We start from the raw sequence: 21,532 nt of genomic DNA, 5'->3' as shown, positions 1-21,532 counted from the left end.
GGATATGCATGGTACCTCTAAAACCCAATTGCACTATACCATGCTAATCCGCAGAGGTATAAATAACCCTGCGACTAATAGGAGAGAGCACAGTCGTTTCCATTTACTGTGTACTTTTCAGGGTATTTAAACCTGGGAAGAAAAAAAAAAACTTTTTTCCTTGTACCTAACAAGTGCAAATGACACAGTGATTATAGTATAGGCATAATTACTGCACAGTCTGGCTCTGCATAAATAATGTAACCAGCTGAAATCTTTTGCTAATGCTGGGAGATGGCTGCAGTGCTTGAGCTGGGGGGAAAAGGTGACAGTACGGTTGAACTTGGAGTATTCCAGGGAAAGCAGGGCATAAAGAAACATCTTATTCAAAATGTGATCCTTTTGTGACTTAGAGCCCATTCCTGAGCCCTTTAGCACCAGCAGTACAAGTGTAATACCAGCGCTGTGTGTCATAACATGCATAAAGCTTGCAGGGACTGCCGGTGCTGGCCCAGTACTAGTTGGCATTGAGCCCAGTGCCAGAAGGATACTGCCTAGAGCAATGGAAGAGCTCCTGGTGGCGGTAAGGTTTGTGGGGGCGGGGGGAGGAGGTGGGTGGGGAGAATGAGGGAGGAAGGAGCCAGCAAAATAGACTCCATAGACTGGAGGATACCCATTGAGGGGCCTGCACCCTAACCTGGGGGAAAGGGACAAATGTCTCCTTCCCCCAAGGAGACGCAGGCGGCTGCCGCAGCACCCATAGCATGCAGGTACTGCTGTTCCTCCCGGCGGTCTAGGATTGGGCTATTAAAAGGCAGGTAAACAAATATGCTGAGGTAAAAAAGTCAGATCTTCACATTTCTGAAATTACCCATCCATGCTCTGCATAGTGAAAGTGACTGAGACACAGGGGATGTTTGAATGCTGAGGCCTGGAAACTTCGGCCATGAGTAATTTTATCACAACCTAATCAGGCAGGCAGATTTTAATTTTTGCAGTTGCAAACCTTTAGTAGGTTTTGGACAAGAGAGATGGTCTTGTCTGTTAAGGGTACTTTGGTTCTGCTGGACAGTATGTTACTGATCTGTACCTCCTGCTCCGTCTTGCCTCTTGTGATTGTACACTGCTTAAGGTTGGCAGAAATGGACATGCAAAGATTGAAGATGGAAGAACAGGCCATAGTAACTGGAGATTAATGGAGGCCTGGTAGGTCAGTCGACCTGCATGCAGCTCTCTCTGGTAAGGCTTTCACACAGAAAATACCTGATATGAACGGAATTATCCATGGATACAATTGCCACTTGTATTCATGGTTAGAGATGCCACACCATATTAAATGACAAGTCTCAGAAGTTGTCCCTGAGCATCAATGTCTGTGTTGGGAAAATCCAGAAAAAAAGTATGATGTCTTTCTTGCAAAATATATCCCTAGGAACACTTGGGGAGCATCACATAAAGACAAAACAGACCATGTGGACCCAGCGTCTGAACATCTTGAATTTTCTGGCATCTGATACAACTTGACAGACTAACACTTACTAATTCACTGCTTGTGTGTCAGGTAGTGGTGGTTGTGGTGGTTGGTGGTTATATATCCCACCATCAGTGTATATGGCAGGGTTGCTGCCCTGCTCTAACAGGCAGGAAATAAACACAACAGGAACAATAGAAGGAGGGGAGGGGAGTGCTGGTAGGCTATATGGGAGAAGAAAGTGTGATTATTTCATGTATGTGTACTTAGTTGCAGTAAGGCATGGGGACTAGAGGGGTCATGCCAAAGGCTTCATGGAAAAGGTGAGTTTTGAGGAGGGAATTGCAGTGAATAGGAGGCATCCTGCAAATGATCTGAAGGAGGTTCCTGACTTTGAGGGCAGCAATGAAGAAAGGGCAGTATCATCTGATCAAGCAATAGACCTTTGATCAGCTACAGGTGCTGGAACTGGAGGAGCAAAGGACACAGGCAGGGTTGGCTTGGCAAAGTGGCAGCATTTTTTGGCTAAGGAGCATGGTCTGTAATTGCTGGGCAGCCCAATCCTGAGCTGCCCAAGTGTGCAAGGCTGCTGCTAAAAATGGCTACCACTGCATCCTGAGCAGGACTGGCGGCTCCTCAGGAGAAGGGGACTTTCATCCCCCCAGGTAAGGCGAGTAGCCCTGCAATGGGACTACTCAATTCTCTGGTGACCCAAGGGTCAGTGTAGAATCAAGAGCACCTGTGTTGGGCCACTGCCAGCCTGACACGGAGGCTCGGGATCCAGTGGGGCAAAGCTCCACTGGTCTGCCTCCCTCCAGTCCCTCTCCCTCCCCAGCACACTTCCTCCTTGCCCTCCCCTGCCTCCACCCACCCCAGAATGCTTCCTCTCCGCCTCCGCCCATGCTCCCCCCATGGTGGTCCACATGACCATGGAGCAGTGGAGCAGCGGCAGTCCACTGGCACTAGCCCAGCGCTGGCTGGTGCTGGGGGCTGCACACATGCCTTACAGCACGTTTGCGACAGTGCATGCCGGTGGTAAGCCAGCACACACTGTTTAGGATTTGGCCTTAAGTTACTTGTGAAATCACTGCATAGAAATACTAGGGGTATATTGGAATGATGTGAGACCATCTGCACTTGGCATACTCTGAAATTGTAGCAGAAAGACACATTTATCCATAACCTCGGAGACCTGCTGTCAGTCAAAGTAGATAGTACTGACCTAGATGACTGAGGGCACAGTCCTAACCCACTTTCCAGCACCGATATAAAGGCAAAGCAGCTCCAAAGTAAGGGAACAAACATTCTGTTACTTTGAGGAGCCCTCAGTCAGTGCCAGCCAACTGCAGCATGCAGCACATGCCCCATTGGCACCACTATGCCAGTGCTGGAAAGTTGGTTGGGATTGGGGCCTAAAGCTGTGATCCTGTCTGCACTCACTTGGGAGTTAGCCCTGCTGAACTTAATGGGGCTTACTTCTGAGTAAACATGCATGGATTGAGGTCTGACGTGGCATGCAACACTTTCATATGCTCTTCAACACTGCTGGATTAACAAGCTATAAAGCTTCAAATGTTCCTAAAAACATTATCTAATCAGACCGTATAGCTATTTATGCATCCACAACTCACACTGAATTCTCTGATGGACCTCTGGGTACAATCCAGCATGTTGTATAGAAGGGTAAAAGAGAAGCTAATTCAACTGCTGGGTTAAAAAGTCAGAGAAATCAATAAACGATCTAGGGACTGTTTAAACAAGAATGATTTAAAACAGCATTTGATCTCTTTTCCCAATAGTCCTAATGATAGATAAAACTGACTAAAATGTGCAACATGGTGTTTAAATGGTGTGGAAGATTGCTAGGTCAAGCGGGAATGATGCCCCATCTTCACATCTTCCCTGCTTGTGGTGCTTAGGTCTACATATTACATAGAATGTGTTAAGACATGTGCTTAAATCTGAACATTACTTTTCTTCAACAGGAAGTAAAGGGGGGGAGAGGAGCAAACCATATTCAGAACCACAGTATGTTGACATATATTTGTTAACCCTTTCCCCTTCACTGTGTTCCCACTGAAAATCACACTCAAAAGTTGTTTGCCCCCGAAGCTGCTGTTCGCAAGAAATAGCCACTTTGGGGTCAAATAGCAGTGGGGATGAAATTCTCAGTAGGACCTTGACCCAGGACAAAGGATTAACATCAGATCTTGCGCTGGAAAACTGGGGTAAATGCCCCAGGTGCTGAGCCCACATGACTGAAGGACTGTGTGGGAAGTCTCACTGAGGCTCCTGAAGCTGTCAGAAACTGTACATTTGGTTTCCCAGAAGTACAGTTTAAGACTGTGAGGAAACCTCAGAAGGCTTCTCCAGTCGGTCATAGAGTCATAGGCTTCGTCGCACTTGGAAGGTAGGGGGCAGCTTCGCTTGTGGGGTGGGCATCTCGTGGGGGCGTCTTTGCAGACCTTTGCCTGGGAGTGGGGCGGGGTAAGTCCTCCACTGCTATGTGATCTTGATCTGGGTTGAATCTCCACCATTACTTCCTGTTAAAGTAAAGATGTTTGCAGTCCAATGCATGTATCTTAATAATACTTTCTACATATATTATAGCTTGACCCTAGGGTCATTTATGAGCCCAAACATATGTGGGTACAAATTGATTAAAAAGTTTAATCTTCTTATTTGCTGTGGTCATAATCAGTACCTGATAATCTTAACATTTACAGAAATGCTAGAATTTTCTAAAATTGTATTCACTTATTCTTAAATGTCTGCAAAAACTGACCAGATGTCCTTTATCTCAGCCTCTTGCCTGCCAGCATTATCATGTTGCTCTTGCACACATATCTGCGAACCCTAAATTCAAGGACACCATGGGAAAAATGTTTTGAATTGTCAAAACTTTCCCACCTTGCTGTGTTGGCAAATTGTCTAATGTACTCAGTCTCAGACATACCATTTTCCAGGTATAGATTGCAATACTTATGCATACGTAATGCTTATGCATAAATGCAATAATGAAGTTTTACCTCCATTTTCTGTATTGAAAAGAAACTTGCAGGCGGCAATTGTGGCAAGATTACATCCCCTAGCACTATTACGAAGTTATATAATTCTTCTTTATTATTGAACAATGGATATTATGCTGCCATCTTCGTGCACACACAAGATAAATTTATCCCAGCAGATCTCATGCATACCTGAAATAGTTAGGTTGCCTCCAACAAGCGGCTTCATCATTAATTTGATTGATTTTTTTTTTAATTTTTGGTTTAAGGCTTTTGTGAACACCAGAGTTTCTGCATGAATGGAAAAAAGTTAGTCTGAAATTGCAGCTAACTGTTACTGCTCTTTGCTCATTACTCTCAGAGGCTGGAATCAGGGCTTGGCTTGGGAACTGCGTGGCCCAATACAAAAGATTTTTGTGGGGAGGCCACCCTGCGCAGACCTCCCCATCTCACCACGATGAGTGGTAGTGGGAAGGCACCTGGAAGTGGTGTCACTGCCAATTGTTTCGGGGGGGGGGGCTAATTTAAAGCCAATTGGACCCAAGACCGGCAGGTGGGAGGGCCACCCAATGGCAATGCTCTGCTCGCCACGCTTTCCTTGCAACGTCTCAGCATGGAAGATTCCATGCTGAAGGAGCCGTTTCAGAGCGAGGTGCAGGCTGCAGCAGTGGTTGCTCTGCTCAGCACCCCAGTGTGGGGCCCTTCCAGGCACGTGGCCCAATTTGGACAAATTGATCCAATTGCCCTAAGGCCAGCTCTCTCTGGCATCTTCTATGAAAAGCAACGGATTCTAGATGTGCTTATACCAATGATGACCTGGCATTCTGTGGGCCTCTCAAACATGTTTGATGTTTCTATGAAAAATCAGCTTGTCTTCATGCATTTTAAATGATGTGAAAATCAAAGCTAGAGATAGGAAATTGGCACTCCCTCTAGTGTTTATCATCCAAAACAGAATTTCTTCAAGGTTGGCTCTCTGCTGTTTGGGGGCTTTGTGCTGAATTGTGGCTGGATCATGGCTGGACCAAAGAGAAAAAAGAGAAAACATGGAAAAAAGTGCAAGCATTTGAGATGTGGGAAATAATTTACCACATCAACAACCCAATCTTATCCTTTCTGCAACCTCCCTGTCAATGCAGTGGCACCAAAATGGCAGCTGCTGCATCTTATGGTGGGAGAGGGCAGTTGCAGAGGTCTCCTCTAGGTAAGGGAACAATAGTTCCTTTACCTGGGGTTAATCCTCCACAGCAGACAGATCCACTCAGACCTGCAGCAGCTATTTTGCTGTTGCAAGTCTGTTTTGCCCCATGCTGTGGGATTGAGCCCAGGAAGGGGTTAGAGGATATTGGCAGTGCTTATGATGCAGAAATGTCTTATTGCAAAAGGAACTAGAATCTTACTTGATGAGACACTGGTGTGTGGTTTCACAGTTGAGTTTGTGAACATCCCCAACAATGGTTCCTCTCAAAAAGATTCAGGTTCTGCTTTAGCACTTCCCCAGCTATAGGAAACATTTGCTGCTTCCTTATGTGTGCTCAGAAAAATTCACCACTCCTGGTAACGTATACTGGCCAAAATGGCATCCGTTGAATGAGACATACCCAAGTCATGCAGATGAGCAGTACCTTGGTGACACCCATAAAGGAGACCTGGAAGTGTATCCCCTTGAACCAGTCATTTCCAAACGTACCGGGGTCAAGGCACCCCCACAGCATCTTCTGAACTCAGCCAGGCACCAACATCTTTGAACTCTCAAAGTCTTGCGAGATGGTGGCACCCGAATCTTCTGAGATCTCACAAGATGCAAGATAATGGTGCTCAAATCTCATGAGATTCAAGATGGTGGCATCTGGGAGAGCTAGTAGGAGGGGTGACCAGGGATATCTTTCAGCATCCCTATCAGCGTACCATGGTGCTCTAAGGTGCTGTGGCGCATGGTTTAGGAACCACTTCCTTGAATCATTTCATAAAGGTATATATACTTGAGCCCCATCATTGGTCTCTGTCCTTTATAGAAAGAGCTCTACTATCTAATCACATGAAAGCCTTTGGTGAAAGCCTTTCACAAGTCTTATTCCCAGGTGCTCTATTTGTTTTGTCATCTAATTGCTCTATTGATGACCTTTCTGTGGGTCGGCAACATTTTAAAACGCAGATCTTTTTGGATTTATTAATTTTTTTTGTTGTGCCAAGAAAGCTCTGAGACTAATTGCTGAGACTTCCCAGAAGATATTAGTTTACAAATTTTAATGACACTCATGATTTATTAATGCACTTCCCTTGCATCTGCTCATCTCTATTCCTTGGTGGAATTCCTGCTGAATCCAGGCAAATTAATAAAAACAAAACTGCAGATTGTAAAGGTGTTTTAGCTTGGCTGTTAATTAAAAGCTTTCTGCCCCTATTCACTCTTTTTGTTTTTTTATAGCCACTTGTCTCTAAAGACTAGGAAAGCAAGACTTGTCAGATCAGGGTAGGCCTGGGATTTCGATTCTGGTGATTGTGTTTTGTGAGCTTATTTTTCATACCTAAAGCATAGAAGTGAAAGTGTTGCTTTCGACATGACTAATTTGCATGGATTGTCATTGTCATTGAGTGTGTCATGTTGCGTGCAGCTAACCGGTTTTACACGTGCAAGTCATGCCTGCAGGCGTGATGTTATGTTTTGACAGGCTTGAAATAGACACAGTATGCAATCTCCTTTCTTTTAAGTCAGTAAAGAGCGAAGAATACCCTTTGCTAGAGACAAAGGCTGAAATCTGCAATTCAGTAGATCAGTGATTCCCAAACTGTGGGTTGTGACCTGATTTTTGGCAGGTCCCATAGCAGGCAAGCAAAGCCTCCAATGAAAACAAATGTGATGGAAGGATCAGATAACTAACTGCCACAAGCCCTGAGGCTTTTCAAAAATCAGGTAGCTGTGAACTGCCCTGCAAACAGCTTCTGCAGTTTACAAGCATTTGTAAATATAGGGAGATAAATGTTGGAGCAACTTTTCCTTGTTATTATTACATATAAATAAATAAAACAATTATTTCTTTCTAGATTTTTAAAAAATGTCTCGTAAACCGAGGTGGGTCCTGATAGCATGTCATTTTTTCAAAGTGGGTCCCGATGCTAAAAAGTTTGAGAATCACTGCAGTAGATCATGCTTATAGATGAAATCTACAAGCTCCTGCTAGACTTACTGGAGGCAAGAATCAGTTCTGCAAGTCCCATCTTTAGTAGTTACATATGTTGGCAATTCATATTGGCAACCCAAAGTTGGCCAAATTCTTTGTCAGTATTCTCCATGTTCTTGCTGTGTTCAGAGTTAAATTGTATACTAGACATAGTTGAAATTTCCCCAATTGTTTTTAAGTTCTGAGTGACCAAATAAGTTGGATGATTATTGACTGAAGATCCATCCATAGTTCTAGAAACCAGTTTGCAGGACATGGATGGTATTTCATACATAGTGTCGTTGTTGTTTAATGGATATTTGTAATGTTAATGCATATGACTGGGTATCTAGAGATGATCAATGTCACTTTTTTTTTCTTTTTACATTAAGTAATTAAGGGTGACTATTGAACTGTGAGTATTGAATTCAGGCTTCACAGAGGTGTTGGTAACTTAGGGAGCGATCCTAACCCCTTATGTCAGTGCTTTCCAGCACTGACATAAGGGCAGTGCAGCTCTGAGGTAAGGGAACAAACATTCCCTTACTTTGAGGAGGCCTCCGTGAGTGACACCCAACTGCAGGATGCAGCACTTGTCCCATTGGCACCACTATGCCAGTGCTGGAAAGTACTGACATAAGGGGTTAGGATTGCGCTCTTAATTGATTTACTTCAGTGGCATAGCTAAGGGGGTGCAGGGGGTAGCAGTTGTACTGGGCATCAGATGTTCAGGAGGAAACAAGCTGAGCTTGCCACTAGTGACTAAAATTGTGAAAATCTTGGTATGTATGAATAATACCATTATGTTACATATCATTGGAAAGGTAATTTAATGCAGAGTGCAGTGAAACAAACTGCACTGGAATATCTGTATTCTATCAAAAGTTATGGCCAATTAACCAGAAAATGAAAACACAACTGTCTTGTGGAACAAAAAGTGGATTTGCTTAACTCCAAACTGACCTATGAGACTGATTGTTCTGAGTGCCAATGAGATACTATGATACAGTATGGAACCAATAACCTTTTATTTATATACTTAATTAAATTTTATTTTATCATGCGAGGGGGGCTACAAAATCTTCTTTGTCCCTGGGTAGCAGATGGATGCCTTAGCTGTGCCACTGAGTGGGGGGAGGCAGCAGAGTAAGTGGGTGGAGAGCTGCTGGGGGGAGGAGGTGGGTTCCTCCCAATTTTCACTTTTTAAAAAGCCCAGGTGTGATGTCACTTCCGGTTGTGACATCACTTCCATGGCAGCATTTTGAGCTTGGCAGCAGGCTACATGATCATTAGCTATGCCACTGATTTACTTACATGTTTACATACAGATCTCTTACAGAGCTCCTAGCCAGAGATGATGACACGTTGTGCTAGGTTCTCAGGCACTTTGTCTTGTTGGTCCCGCTGCACGCATGGAATACACACAGAGCACAGAATGTGACTGGGGAAGAGGAGGAGGAGAGATACATCTACCCTCTCTTTACTGCTCATGCCTGCTACTTCCATTTGCTTGTTTACTGCCATCATTGTCATCATAGATGGTGGTATGGCTAAACAAGCCAGCAGGGCAGAGGAGGAAGACCTGCCTGTATGATTTTGCAAATAATAAGTTCCTTGGAGAGCTACATGACATGATTGCATTGCTCCATGCAAAGAAGAGTGCTGGGGGGGACCTTCAGGGGTTGGGTAGGCAGACCTTGAGGGCACCTGAACCAGTGCCCAGCTCTATCAAACTCTGACTCAGTTTCTGATTTAAACATAGGTGTGCATAGGTTTTTACCTAGTTTAGAGTATGAAGACTGCCCTGTACTTAAGGTGAGAATGTGCAATTCTTTGCCCCTTAAATACAACACAGAGATACGTAGAGATGTGTGCTTGAAGGATTAAGGCCAGGGTGTATAGGAAGAATGTTTCTATAAAATTGCTTCCTTGCCTTATGAAAAAGTAGCAAGACTAAATTCAGGAGTTGTTTTGCAGCCAAGAACATGCCACTGTAGCTGCTGTGGGTTGTTACTCCTGCTACCATCTCAGCAAAGGTGCACCTGTTAGCAGGACCCATCTGCTTGCTGTCATATGCAGCTGTCATTGTACCGGTCGTTGAAGAGCATTTGTGTCTTGGGCAGTCTCATCTGATTAAAAAAAATACACCTTCATTAAAAGACTGAAAATTTTGAGCAGTTTGGAAGTTGTATTCACGTTAGCTGTTTCTTGGATCATCTGATCTGATTTTGGCTCCAGTCCTTTGGGGGCTTTCTGCAGTGTTTCAGTAGTGTGAGGTGAGGTTCCAGTAGTATGAAGTCCTTTATGGCAGTGCAGAAGTTGGGCCACTGTTGCACATCGCTGGGCTAGTGTCACAGTGAGAGGCATGGCAGCAGTTCCTCGAGGCTCTGCAGGTACCAGTAAGTGGCCCAAGCCAGGCTTGGGCAGGAAGGAGAAGTTATGGGGCATCTTGGAGGGTGTGTTCTGAGTGGATTTGGGAGCTATCACACATGCCAGATCTTATGCCCTGTATTTGTCTGCCCTGATTCCTGGCTCTCCTTGAATTTGTGCCAGTTATATCTGGCATAGGGCCAAGGAGACCCATAGGCTGGGCAGCCTACCAAGGTGTAAGTAAAAAAAAGTAAAATACGTTTACTTACCTCCTGCAGGCTGTCCAATTACCTCCCCCACCATAGCATGCAGTGCAGCCTCTGTTAGCACAGCTGAGTGCTATAACATGGTGAGGGATAGGCTTGGGCAGTAAGTGTGCGTTTGCTTTTCCTCTACAGCAGCAGTTCACCAACTGTGGGTTGTCATGAAACTGACAAAGCAGATTAGGGTTGTACATCAAGAGTTAAACAACCTGCTACTTGTTGGAGGAAATTAAAAATAGTTTCCTCTTTGGGGGGGGGGGAAGCAGAGTAGCTTAAGCAGCAGACACCCCCCTCTTTTGGGTATTATCACAGGAAACCTCCCTCACCCGGCTGACTGCTAATCAATAAAAAAGACAAAGGGGCAATGGCTTGTTAAAGTTGCAAAAAAGAAGTTATTTACTTACAGTTCCATTGAGTGTATATTTACAGCATCTGATTAGGATCAGAGGTTCAGCTAACACTTAGAGATAGCAAGGCCCTGGAGCTGCCTCGCCCTGCATGCCTTGTGCTCAGGATGGCCTGGGCATCAGAGCCCTGGTGTGCACTTCTTAACAGGTCGGTGGTCAGAGGACAAGAGGAAGTGCTCAGAGGAGAAGGGAAAGATAAAGGGTTAGGGCCACACCCCACAAGGATCACAAAGAGAACAGGTAGAAAGGTCAGAGTCACTGAGCCATAGCTTGACCCCTTCTGGACAGCATCCTGCCTCCTCTGGATAGCAGACGGAGTTGCATCAACACTACTTGGGGGGACACTGCTAACCAATCACCATTATAGCTACAGAGGCTTGAGCAGCTGGTAAAGTGAAACTTGTTTTTATTAGATGATAAAACATTTGAGAACCACTGCTCTACAGCCTTATGACCATGTTTCATGAGTTAGTGTATCAGAAAAGAGCATATATATACTTATATTAAGGACAACCCTCTTTTAAAAGGGTTCTTCTTGCCTGCATCCCTCCCCTTGTTATACTAACAATAAGTCCCATGAACGTAGCTGTTTCAATCAATAGTTAAGTTGCACCTGGCCAAGGAAGCATCTGTTACATGCAAGTATTTTCAAACACGGAGCGCTGGCAGTCTGATCTTCCCAGCCCAGCGAACAATTATCATGCTACTCATCTGCACATTCCCCATTAAGTAATGCAGCTTGCACAACCAGGCTAGGAAGTTTCAGAGCTGATAAATTACTTTTGATGGTTCATCACTTTTGGACTATTATATACAACAACTTCCTAATTTTTTGCTACTACTAATCATCTGAAACGGGCTCTGCGGGAAGTAGAAAATATAACTCCAGGGAGCCAGTCTGGTGCAGTTTACAAAATGTTGGGTTTATGTGTGGGAGAATCAGGCAATGCAGTCTGGGGAGACTTAGGTTCACATTCTAATTCAGTCACAAAGTTTACTGTATTACCTTAGGTCAATTGTTGCCTCCCAGTTGTTAGCCTAACTCACAGGATAAAATGGGGAAATATGTGAATGGCTTTGGGCTTCTTGGTGGAAGGGCAGAGGATAAATCTGATTAAAGTTCAAATTCCTGAACAAGCCAGACTGAAATCCTGTCAAGCTGATAATGAGCACCACAAAGTGGTTGCAAACATAAGTAAGGAATATACAGTTCTTTGGCCATTGAGAAGTCCTATAGAGAGTCTATACCAGATGTCTTCGACAGATGGTTGGGACGCAGAATTGGGTTGCTACCTGATCTCAGATGGATTGCTGCACATAGCTAAGCTATGGGGTCTAGATGTGGTTCATTCTCCTGAAGATTTTGGCTCTTCATTGATCATGAACGTTGATCAAGTGGGGTTTCATTGATCATGCTTCCCAGTCTTCAGTAGGCCCTCTTGGCCCCCCACTAATCTGTATGCTGTACCTGCTGCGCACTTCCTCTGCCCTCTAACTTGCCTTGTTTTCTTTCTCTCCATCTTCCTCTCAGAACTAAATGCTATGTCATTTTCTGCTCCTCCTCTTCTTCCAATTGGCCAGGAAGGAAAGTAGAGACAGAATGAGAGAGTAGGAATACATATTGATTGGCTGTCATTGAGTGGGAGAGAAAAAGAAACCGTGGTTGCCCATTCACCCACTCCTGTCTCCCATGGTGCTCTTGAAGGTAGATTCTAGGTCAGGGGTGTCAAACATAAGGCCTGGGGGCCGGATATGGCCCACGGAAGCTTTTTATCTGGCCCTCAGGCTCTCAGCTGCTGAGCAGTGCTGAGGTGTTACTGCTGAAAGGGCAGCCACGTGAAAATTGGGCTCTTCCATATCTTGAAATATGATCAAGATTTGTGTATTTTCTCTTCTGTCATTTGCAGCTAATGAGTTCCTAAGTGAGAAAAAGTGCTTATTTTTGGTTATGACCTGTTTAATGACATCATTTCCTGCCTAATGACATCACTTCCAGCCCTCAGCAGGTATCATGAATGCTGTTCGGCCCTCAGTATGAAATGAGTTTGACACCCTTGTCCTAGGTTGCAAGCTGATGTCTGAAGTGGGGCCCAGCTCTTGATAAATTGAAGATCACTGGTCTAGGCCATCATAGGTGCTGAACCTGTAGAATATTCCAGGAGCAGCTCAATTATACTTTCTTAGTGCTGGAACTTAAATACCAACACCATGGCAACTATTACTGGCTTTGCTGCTTGCCACAGAATGGCTTCAATGTGCTGAGCTGAAAGGTAGTCCTGTGGTATGAGGGGGTGACCTTTAAAAGTCACAGAGAGAGACTACTAAGAATTTTGAATGGTGGCACACCAAGTGCTAATTATGCAGGTAGAAGAACTGGGCCAATTTTATACTTTTTTCTTTTTGAAAAGGGAGCTTAAATGCAAAGTATGGAAAAACAACCCAGCTTCAGGTGACATGCCAAAGTTGAGAGGCAGCTTGATATTCTTTGTAGTATGGCAATCAAAGAGCCATGGTAGTAATAGAACAAGCTGGTAACAGAACAAGCTTACCAAATCTAAGCAGTTCTGGCTGTGGTCTGTTCTTGGATGGGAGACTGCCTGGGAACCATGATGGAAGAAAGACAAGATATACATGTAGCAGGGTCTTAGAAGCTGGCTGTTCGTAGAAGTAATTTGAAACTGTTTTGAAAGAGCCAGTTCTCCATGTACCATTTCCTAATGGCTTCTCTTTATCCTGCCAGGGACATATCCCTGCATCTTTTGATGGCCAGGTGTTTGACATACAATAAATACCAGAGTGCTGGTATTTGTGTTTGTGTGTTATCAGCCACACTGGTTGGCATCCTTCAGTCTTGGAAGACTATGGTGTCACGCTCTGAATGGTGGTTCTGGAACAGAGTGTCCTCTCCAGTGCGCGAAGCCTGGGTAAAGTAGGTATGGAGGATAGGCTGTTACCCATGCAGCAAATCCCCCCTCTCCACGTCGCTGAAATTGTCCGATGGAAAGGCAGAGGCCAATACGGTTGGTTCCAGCGGCGTCGCAGGAGTTGCCAGAACATGACTGTGTTCAGCCATGAACTGCCTCAAGGACTCCGGCTCCGGATTTTGCCTCGAGGTTGACTCCTGAAGCCTTTTCCATAACTGGATGTAGCCACAAGGCAGTGGAGGTTTGGGATCAGAGTTTTCCTTCTCTCAGATGAGCTGCCTTCCCAGGCTGACGAGTCCCATCTACCCGGTGGCTGTTTAGTCGCCTCTTACGACAAGTACAGCCAAACTGAGGGCCTATTCTTATCCCCAGCCCCCAGGGGAGTTATCAGCCACAATAATGATAATAATGATATAATAAGTCAATGTGATGATTATGTGCCCTTGACCTGCAAGATGCTGACTTGTACAACAAAACAGTAAGTGTTGTGCCTTCTATTCTCAGGCTTTTTGTCTGATGTCTTGATTCAAAGTGACTTGGTACAGCAGCAGCTCTATATGTAAATAGCTAATCCCATCTCACTGTCTTGGATGATTCAAGAAATGTATCACGTAGCAGCACTGGAGACGCTGGCTCTTGGCTCATTGCAGAATGTGAGCAATTAGTTTATAGCTTGGCAAAATGCATTTATCTCTGATAAGTAGAATCGGTGTGGTGCACCCAATGCTGTGCTGCAGGGCCATATCCCTGATGCTCACTTACCACCCTCACGCACGTTTAGTGGTATAACCCTTCTGATTTACTTTGCTATTTTGCTATTTGTTTTTACAGTTGTAGCTTAGGGGAATAGGGAGAGAGGCTTTTGAATGCCATTAGGATCTTGATAGTTGCAAATATCTGTAAGATCAAAGCAGGGTTATTCTGCTCATAAAATGCATCTTTCAGTCTGCTGTGATCTTCTCAACTTCAGATCTTTCAAGAGGAAAGTGTGTTGGGAAATGTAATAGACATAGTGGTTTGAATATTTTCAAGCCTGAGTGCTCCGCCTTACTCACTTGTGAAGCTCCTCTCTTCCGACTGCATTCATTTACTCTGAAATAGTTGCCTTGCCCTGGCTACTGAATGGAGTAGGAGAATGCAGGGCCCATAGCAGTCACTATTTTTCAGTGTAATAATTTCAGGAGCAGACTGGTTATGAAACTGCTGAATTAGAATTTATCAGATGGTTTGTTGAAGCTTAAATGTACATAATATATGCAGTGAGACAGGAAGCTTCTTAACAGCCCAATCCTAACTAAATTCCTATGTGGTGATGCAGCAGGGCTGGCATAGACAAGCCGATTTTTGGTGGATCATGAAAAGTTTTTGAAACACTGGGGCAGGAAAAAAAAAAAACTTTGCAAGCACCCTTGCCCAGTTTACAGAAGACAACGGTTAGCTAGAAAGCTAACCTGTAGTATGAGGTAATCTCCGTACCCCCAAATTAAAATGTCACATTTTCCTATTTTCTCTAATAATACAGGCCTACAAAATTGAGGGTCAGAAATGTTTTTCCCAAACTTTATGGTAGTTTGATATGAATTTGGGGTGCCGATTCCAAAAGTGGCATCCGTTTTGCCCTATCACGTCTAGTTTTGGAGATATAGTATAGCCTCATTAGTGAATGGTTCAAGCAGCTTCCTCATGAGGAAGCCATGGTGAAGGCTTCCTCATGAGGAAGCTGCTTGAACCATTCACTAATGAGGCTATACTATATCTCCAAAACTAGACGTGATAGGGCAAAACGGATGCCATTTTTGGAATCAGCACCCCAAATATACCCAGGAATTGGTGTAACGTTTAAGGAAGCAAAATGTGTGTTGGCCTGTGTAATTGGTATGCTTTAGAGCACATGTGAGCCCAGTTTCAGCCTTTTGTCTGCCCTGGAAGTCCCTAACTGCACATCTTGCTCTCCTGTTCAGCCTTCTGGGGACTTGGAATGACTATAAAGGTTTGGGAGAATGGTCCTTGAACTTCATTTTCCGGCGAGAGTCTAGCAAATTTCAACACACGCATACTATATGTAAGGTTTCTAGCAGCCTCAGGAGCACAAGACACCAATTATTAATTAACAATTTATTATTATTAATAAAATATTATATCTTTCTAGATCTCTTCTTTTTTTTCTAGTGGGTCACCACAGATTGCAGTTTTTAAAAATGGGTCCCAATGCAAAAAAGTTTGGGAAGCACTGCTATATGGTATCCCACGGGGGAATTTTGGTTGCTGGAAATCTCTTTGGGGACATTTGTCTCCTTGCTCCAGGATAAGCCCCAGCAACTGTGATGTCTGACTTGATCCATGCAAGTGGATTCAACCGAGGAATAGGAATAGGATATGGCACAGACTGGCACCACCAACCCTGTCCCCTCCCAGGCCCGATCTGTCTACACCACCCTCATCCGAGAAGATAAGTGTCAAGAAATTATCTTACCAGTAATGTTGTGCAATGCACCCTCCTTAGTTATCATCATCATAGTCCCCATGTCAGGCATTCTGTTGCTATTTGGGGAATGTCTGTCACCTAGAGGGAGTTTGGAATATGCCACATGCTGGCTCCTCCCTTTGCTACTGCTACAAGTCCGTGCCCTATTTGGAGGCTTACATTGACTGTAGTTGTACAGATGGTGAGCGTACACAGTGCAATGTTGCAGTAGCATTTGGAGTGTGTATGACAGCAGGACTTGAGCTGCACCGGTAGAGCTTCCTTGCTGCCAATGGGGCCGGAATTGTGTTGGGAGTCTGAGAGTGTACACACTATATCCTATAGCACTCAGAACAATGTTTCTGAACCATACAATTGGGCTGTTAATTAACTTAGCATAGCCAATAAGACTGTGTAACCATTAGTTATAATGGTCAACGAGCTACCTCTGGGATTTTTTTCACCCCCGGTTCATAATTCTTTTCTTCTTCACTATACTCACAATTTCTTGCCAATGGAAGGTAATATTTCCTGCATCTGATGAAGTCAGCTCTTATCCATGAAAGCTTATAGTACAATAAAGTGTGCTAGTCTCTAAGGTGCCACAAGACTCTTTGTTGCCTTTGCTGCAACAAGCTAACAGAGCTACCCCTCTAGAAATGTAAAATGTCAGACTATTTATTGCACGATGGATCTGGTTGCATTTATTACAGCTTGTTGCAGAAGCTGCAAGAAATAGGGCCTTCTCAGTAGTGGCACCAACGCTATGGAACTCCCTTCCCCTTGACTTAAGAATGGCTCCCTCTCTTGAGACCTTTCGGCAAGGCCTGAAGACCCTTCTGTTTAAACAGGCCTTCTGAGTTCTTGGCCTTTTAACATCTTTTTAACATCTTTTAATATTTTTTACAGGCCTGATTCTTTTATGACTTGCTGCTGCTCTATGCTCTTTTTACCTATTTTTTTTTACTCTGACTGCTGTTTTTAGTATGTGTTAATATGTTTTTATTTGTTTTTAAATTGTTTTTAATATGTTGTAAGCCGCCTTGAGTCCCTTCGGGGAGAAAGGCGGGGTAGAAATAAAGTTATTATTATTTATTATTATTATTAAGCTTGTTCCATTTCAGCAACATTTACCCTCTGAATAGGCACTATTTAAACATATTCACAGATTATTTTTTTTTAAAGTATCCCCAAATCTTCACAAAAGGCCCAACAGAAACAAGTAGGGAGCGCTCTTGGGGATAATTACCAATAATATGAACTGAGCCTAGTAAACAGGGGCATTTGGAACCCATGAAATCATATGTATAATTGTTGTAAGTCTTGTAAGGGGTGGAGGAAAGAATGCAAATAGTGAGGATAATCTTTTGCAAGAAAATCATGTACATGCATGCTCCCTTTCTTCCCAGGTTCATCATCTCCCTGTGACATTTTGCAGAGAAAAGACAATGATTGCAAACTGGGAGAGGTGATGGCCATATATTGCCTCCCAAATGATTATAGGTGGATTTCTGGCATCAGACCAAATCCCCCACCCACCCTGTGTCTTGAAACAATGTGTTTTTCTTTTGATGCTTCATTTTGGAACAATGAGTACCCATTTCAATGTGCCAGAAAATGGTTTCAGTTGGCATCGGAAAATGAACATTTATTTTGGCAGTTTTTGTAATGTTTCAGATAACAGTTTCCCCCTCTCTAGGTTGAAATGGGCAGGGGGCTGCTGTTCTTTACTGGAGCATCTGGTATTATTGAAATAGTATCTACTAGGCTCTGATCTGAATTGAAAGGTCCCAGTTTCCACCTTAGAAAAGGGAAAGCTGTATACTATTTTCCCACTTTGCACCCAGACAAGTCCTTGAACTCCTATGTCACCTCTGCAGGGTGATCTGAGGGTGGCCTCCCTGGACCTCAGAATGCCTTCTAAGGCCTCGGGAGGCCTTAGAACGTCACTTTTGATTTGGTATCAAAACCAGGAGTGATGTTTCAAGGCCTTCAGAGGGCTGGGGAGGGCTTCCACAGTCTTCCAAAAGCCTAGTAAGTAAAACTGGAAGTGACCTTCTGATGCCTCCTAGAAGCTTTGAAAGGCATTCTGAGGGCCAGGGAGGCCATGCATGGCCTCCCCAGACCTCAAATTACCCTATGGAGGCAACCAGAGTACAGCTCCGGTTGCCTTCAAAGGGTTCAGATTGGGCCAAATCTGGCTCAATGTGGGTCCAGGGGACTCATGTTGAGTCAAATACATGGATACAAAATCTGTGGATAGGTAGACTCAACCTGTATTTAAGAAGTAATCCCACTGTGTTTAGCAAGAGATTGTAATCCTGTTTTATTCACCAGAACCAAACATTTCTAGAGATGGGGCCTTTTCTGTGATGACACTCAACTATGAATATGAATAAGGCCTTTTCTGTGATGATGCCCCAACTGCTACCTTTGGCATATTTGCCCTGAACCATATTATCTTTTAGATGCTAGGCTAAATTATTTTCCTGCCTTTATTTGCATGATATTGCTTTAGTTTTAGCTGCTATCATTCTTTTTATCTGTTTTAGATCTGTATCTATATCAAGGCTATCTGCTATTTGTGGCTGGCTACTGTAGCTGCCTGATATGATGTACAGCATAGTTCAGTACATGTTTATTCAGAAGCCGGCTTCACTGCATTCAATAACTGTGTATAGGATTGTAGCTTTTGGTTGTTTTTGATTTGTTTTATTTCTGGTTTTTATCTTCCGGTTTATTGTATTTTGTAAGTGACCTTGAAGACCAAAGTGGGGCAAAGGTGAGTGATAAAACCCCAAGTAATACCATTGACGGTCCTGCTAATTTACTCTTAAAAAACAAGAATATCTATTTCCTTTGCTCAAAATTAGGTGGGTATGGAGTGCACAGGGCCCTCTCTTACACCACTCTGGCATGAATTGATTCAGCAAAGCCATGTTTTGGAAAGTGTCAGTCCTAAATTCCTTTTATCACATGGCCTTCCATCTCTGGAGGAAAGTGTGTTATCACTAAGCAGGCCCCCAGAGGCCATTACAGATGCTACCGCAGGCTGCGATAGGGGCTCTTATCTTTGCACATGACTTTCATAAAAGTTAATAATTGGAATAAGTTCTGGCAGTTACTAATTAGCACCATTACACAATCAGTTCACATTCTAACAGCATTAGGCATACTTAATCAGTCAATTATCATTGATCTCAGAAAGTGCTTCCTCTAAAGTTTAGCAAGCGGTAAGGTGCCTTTGCAAGTTTGACAGCACACTGGTTGCCAGGCAGGATAGGGGCTGACAGATCTTGGTCCCCAAATCAGGCAAAAGACAGTAATTGAATAGGAATAAAGAAGAAGATGTTCAAAAGCTTTTGCCAGCATAGGATTCTCTGCCTGAAGCCTTTGTTTGCCCTGATAGAAATGAATGATTTCTTTCCCAGATGTACAACTGTAATCTATCTAACAATAAGCATCCTCAAGGCTTCATGCTCTTGGCTAGATGTTTAAATCTGACACTGGCTTAGGGAAGCTGGTATTTAATGGCTTCATTGAATCCCAATTAGTGTGATGGGATGTATTGTTCCCAATGGGAAGCCATAAGCCAAGGCATTTACATATATTTCTTATGTTCTCACATGGAGGGCAAAGTGCAGCAATTTGGGAAGAAGGAAGGCTTGGAAAAAAGCAGTCTCTGTGTGCATAAGCTGATAATGTGAAAAACTAGTGTGGTGAGTTAATTCTTTTATTTAAAGCAGGGGTTTGTATAGGCCGTATGCGACATCCCCCCCCCCCCATCAACACATTTTGACCAGTGCACTTAACTCAGTGAATGTCCCTACCTTGGCAACTGGAGGACAGAGTGCCTATACCTTTAACCATTGTACAGAAGAGCTTTTTAAACCTTTCCATGTTGAGCTGTACCTTCTAAAATCCTAGCTGTACCTTCTAAAATTCCCTTTTCAATGGTTCAAGGTAGTGGTTGCCAAATTAGGGCGTCACAATATCCCAGCCTGGGACAAAAAGTTGCTAGCCCCTTAAGGGGTGTGGTGACTTTGTGTCTGTGGTGATTACACTCTTGTGATTGTCCGCTGCAGTTCAAAAAGGTTTTTTTTTCCACTTACTGATGAGTCTCTATGGTCCTATGGCAAGTGAAGGGGTCCTCTGAGGGCCTTCAGCACCTCAGAACTGCTCCAAAATATGATCATGACCCACTTCCTGTTTTGTTGCAAAGTGGGTTTACAAGTGGGTGTATTGATCCCCCAGTAAGTGAAAAAACCCTTTTGCATGGTGGTGGTGCAATTGCAGGAACACCCTTGCTGCCCCTCCCCCACAAAGACTTATGAGGACCAAAGTCTCCAAGAGAAAGTTTGGGAACCTCTGGTTAAAAGTATGGGCATTCCATTTTATCTGGTCACTCTGCCTTATACTGTTTTAGACCATTGGTCATCTATTGACTAATGGAACAGAACAGTGAGCTACAACTCCTTTTAATATATGTATGTCGTATAATTCTTTGTGATGACTGATTTCTGTCAGGGGTCTTTCACAGTCTACCTGGAGATATAAGAGAAGAAGTGCTAAATATGGTTCTTAGTACACTGCTCAGTTGGAACACCATGCTGGTATTTTGTTTCTTTTGGGTTTTTCTTTGGGGGTGGGGGCAAAGAGATGCTATAGCATTAGGTGAATGGGAGTTGGCTGCAGTGGGTTTGTCCATGATTGCCCTGCATACAGTGAAATGAAAGCAATTAACCCAAGACAGAGTTCCTGCTCTCTAGAACACGCTGACTTGATTCAGATCTCATCAGCAAACCAGATCTTGCATTGCTGACATGCACTTCCCATTGAATGACTTGTGATAGCCTAATGATTTGAGAGTTTGAAATAAGATGATCTGACAGTTCTGACGTGGTTCCAGCTTAATTATGAGACTATGTAGGGCAGACATCAGCCAAGTGGGATTGGAAAGGGCAAGTAGGGGTTGGTTGCTTACTCAGTGCAATTGATTTGAGGCCAGCATTGCACCAGCTACATACTTAACAGCCATGGCAGGTGATGTTTGATAACTTGGCTACCCAGACTAATCTTCAGTTCAGATTTCATTTATCTCAGAAGCAGAAGAATAACTCAAAGCAGTAGGTTTTTTTTTACCAACAAAACTATAGAAAGTTTAGGGAGAAGAGGTATGGTTACACATATCATTACAATGTTTGAATTAGCTCTTATACAGAATTTCAGCCTTGTGAAAGTATATTGAAAACCCCAATGAGTGAGTCAGTTTCAGGCATTGTAATTTAATACCTAATGGGATCACTAGAGTGGTGCAGATCGCACTGCGTGACACCTTGGGGGGTGTTGACACTACAGTGGCCAAATTTGGAAACTTTTTGGAAAATTTGTTTAGACTCACCCAAAAGGTTGGGTATGTCCCTTGGGTTTGGAGGACTTTTGCCATTTTGAACATCAGCCCCTTATGCATTGGTTTGCACTCCAT

At 43.7% G+C, this 21,532-nt stretch overlaps 1 protein-coding gene across 1 annotated transcript in view; it reads left to right on the top strand.

Moving 5' to 3' along the window:
• Positions 1-21,532, top strand: part of LOC136645227 (VPS10 domain-containing receptor SorCS3-like) — a 554,262-nt gene that overhangs the window by 209,621 nt on the left and 323,109 nt on the right. The window lies entirely within an intron of this gene.

The sequence above is a fragment of the Tiliqua scincoides genome, chromosome 3 (assembly GCF_035046505.1).
Source record: "Tiliqua scincoides isolate rTilSci1 chromosome 3, rTilSci1.hap2, whole genome shotgun sequence".
Lineage (NCBI taxonomy): Eukaryota > Metazoa > Chordata > Lepidosauria > Squamata > Scincidae > Tiliqua > Tiliqua scincoides.
This window is presented reverse-complemented; position numbering and strand designations above follow the sequence as displayed.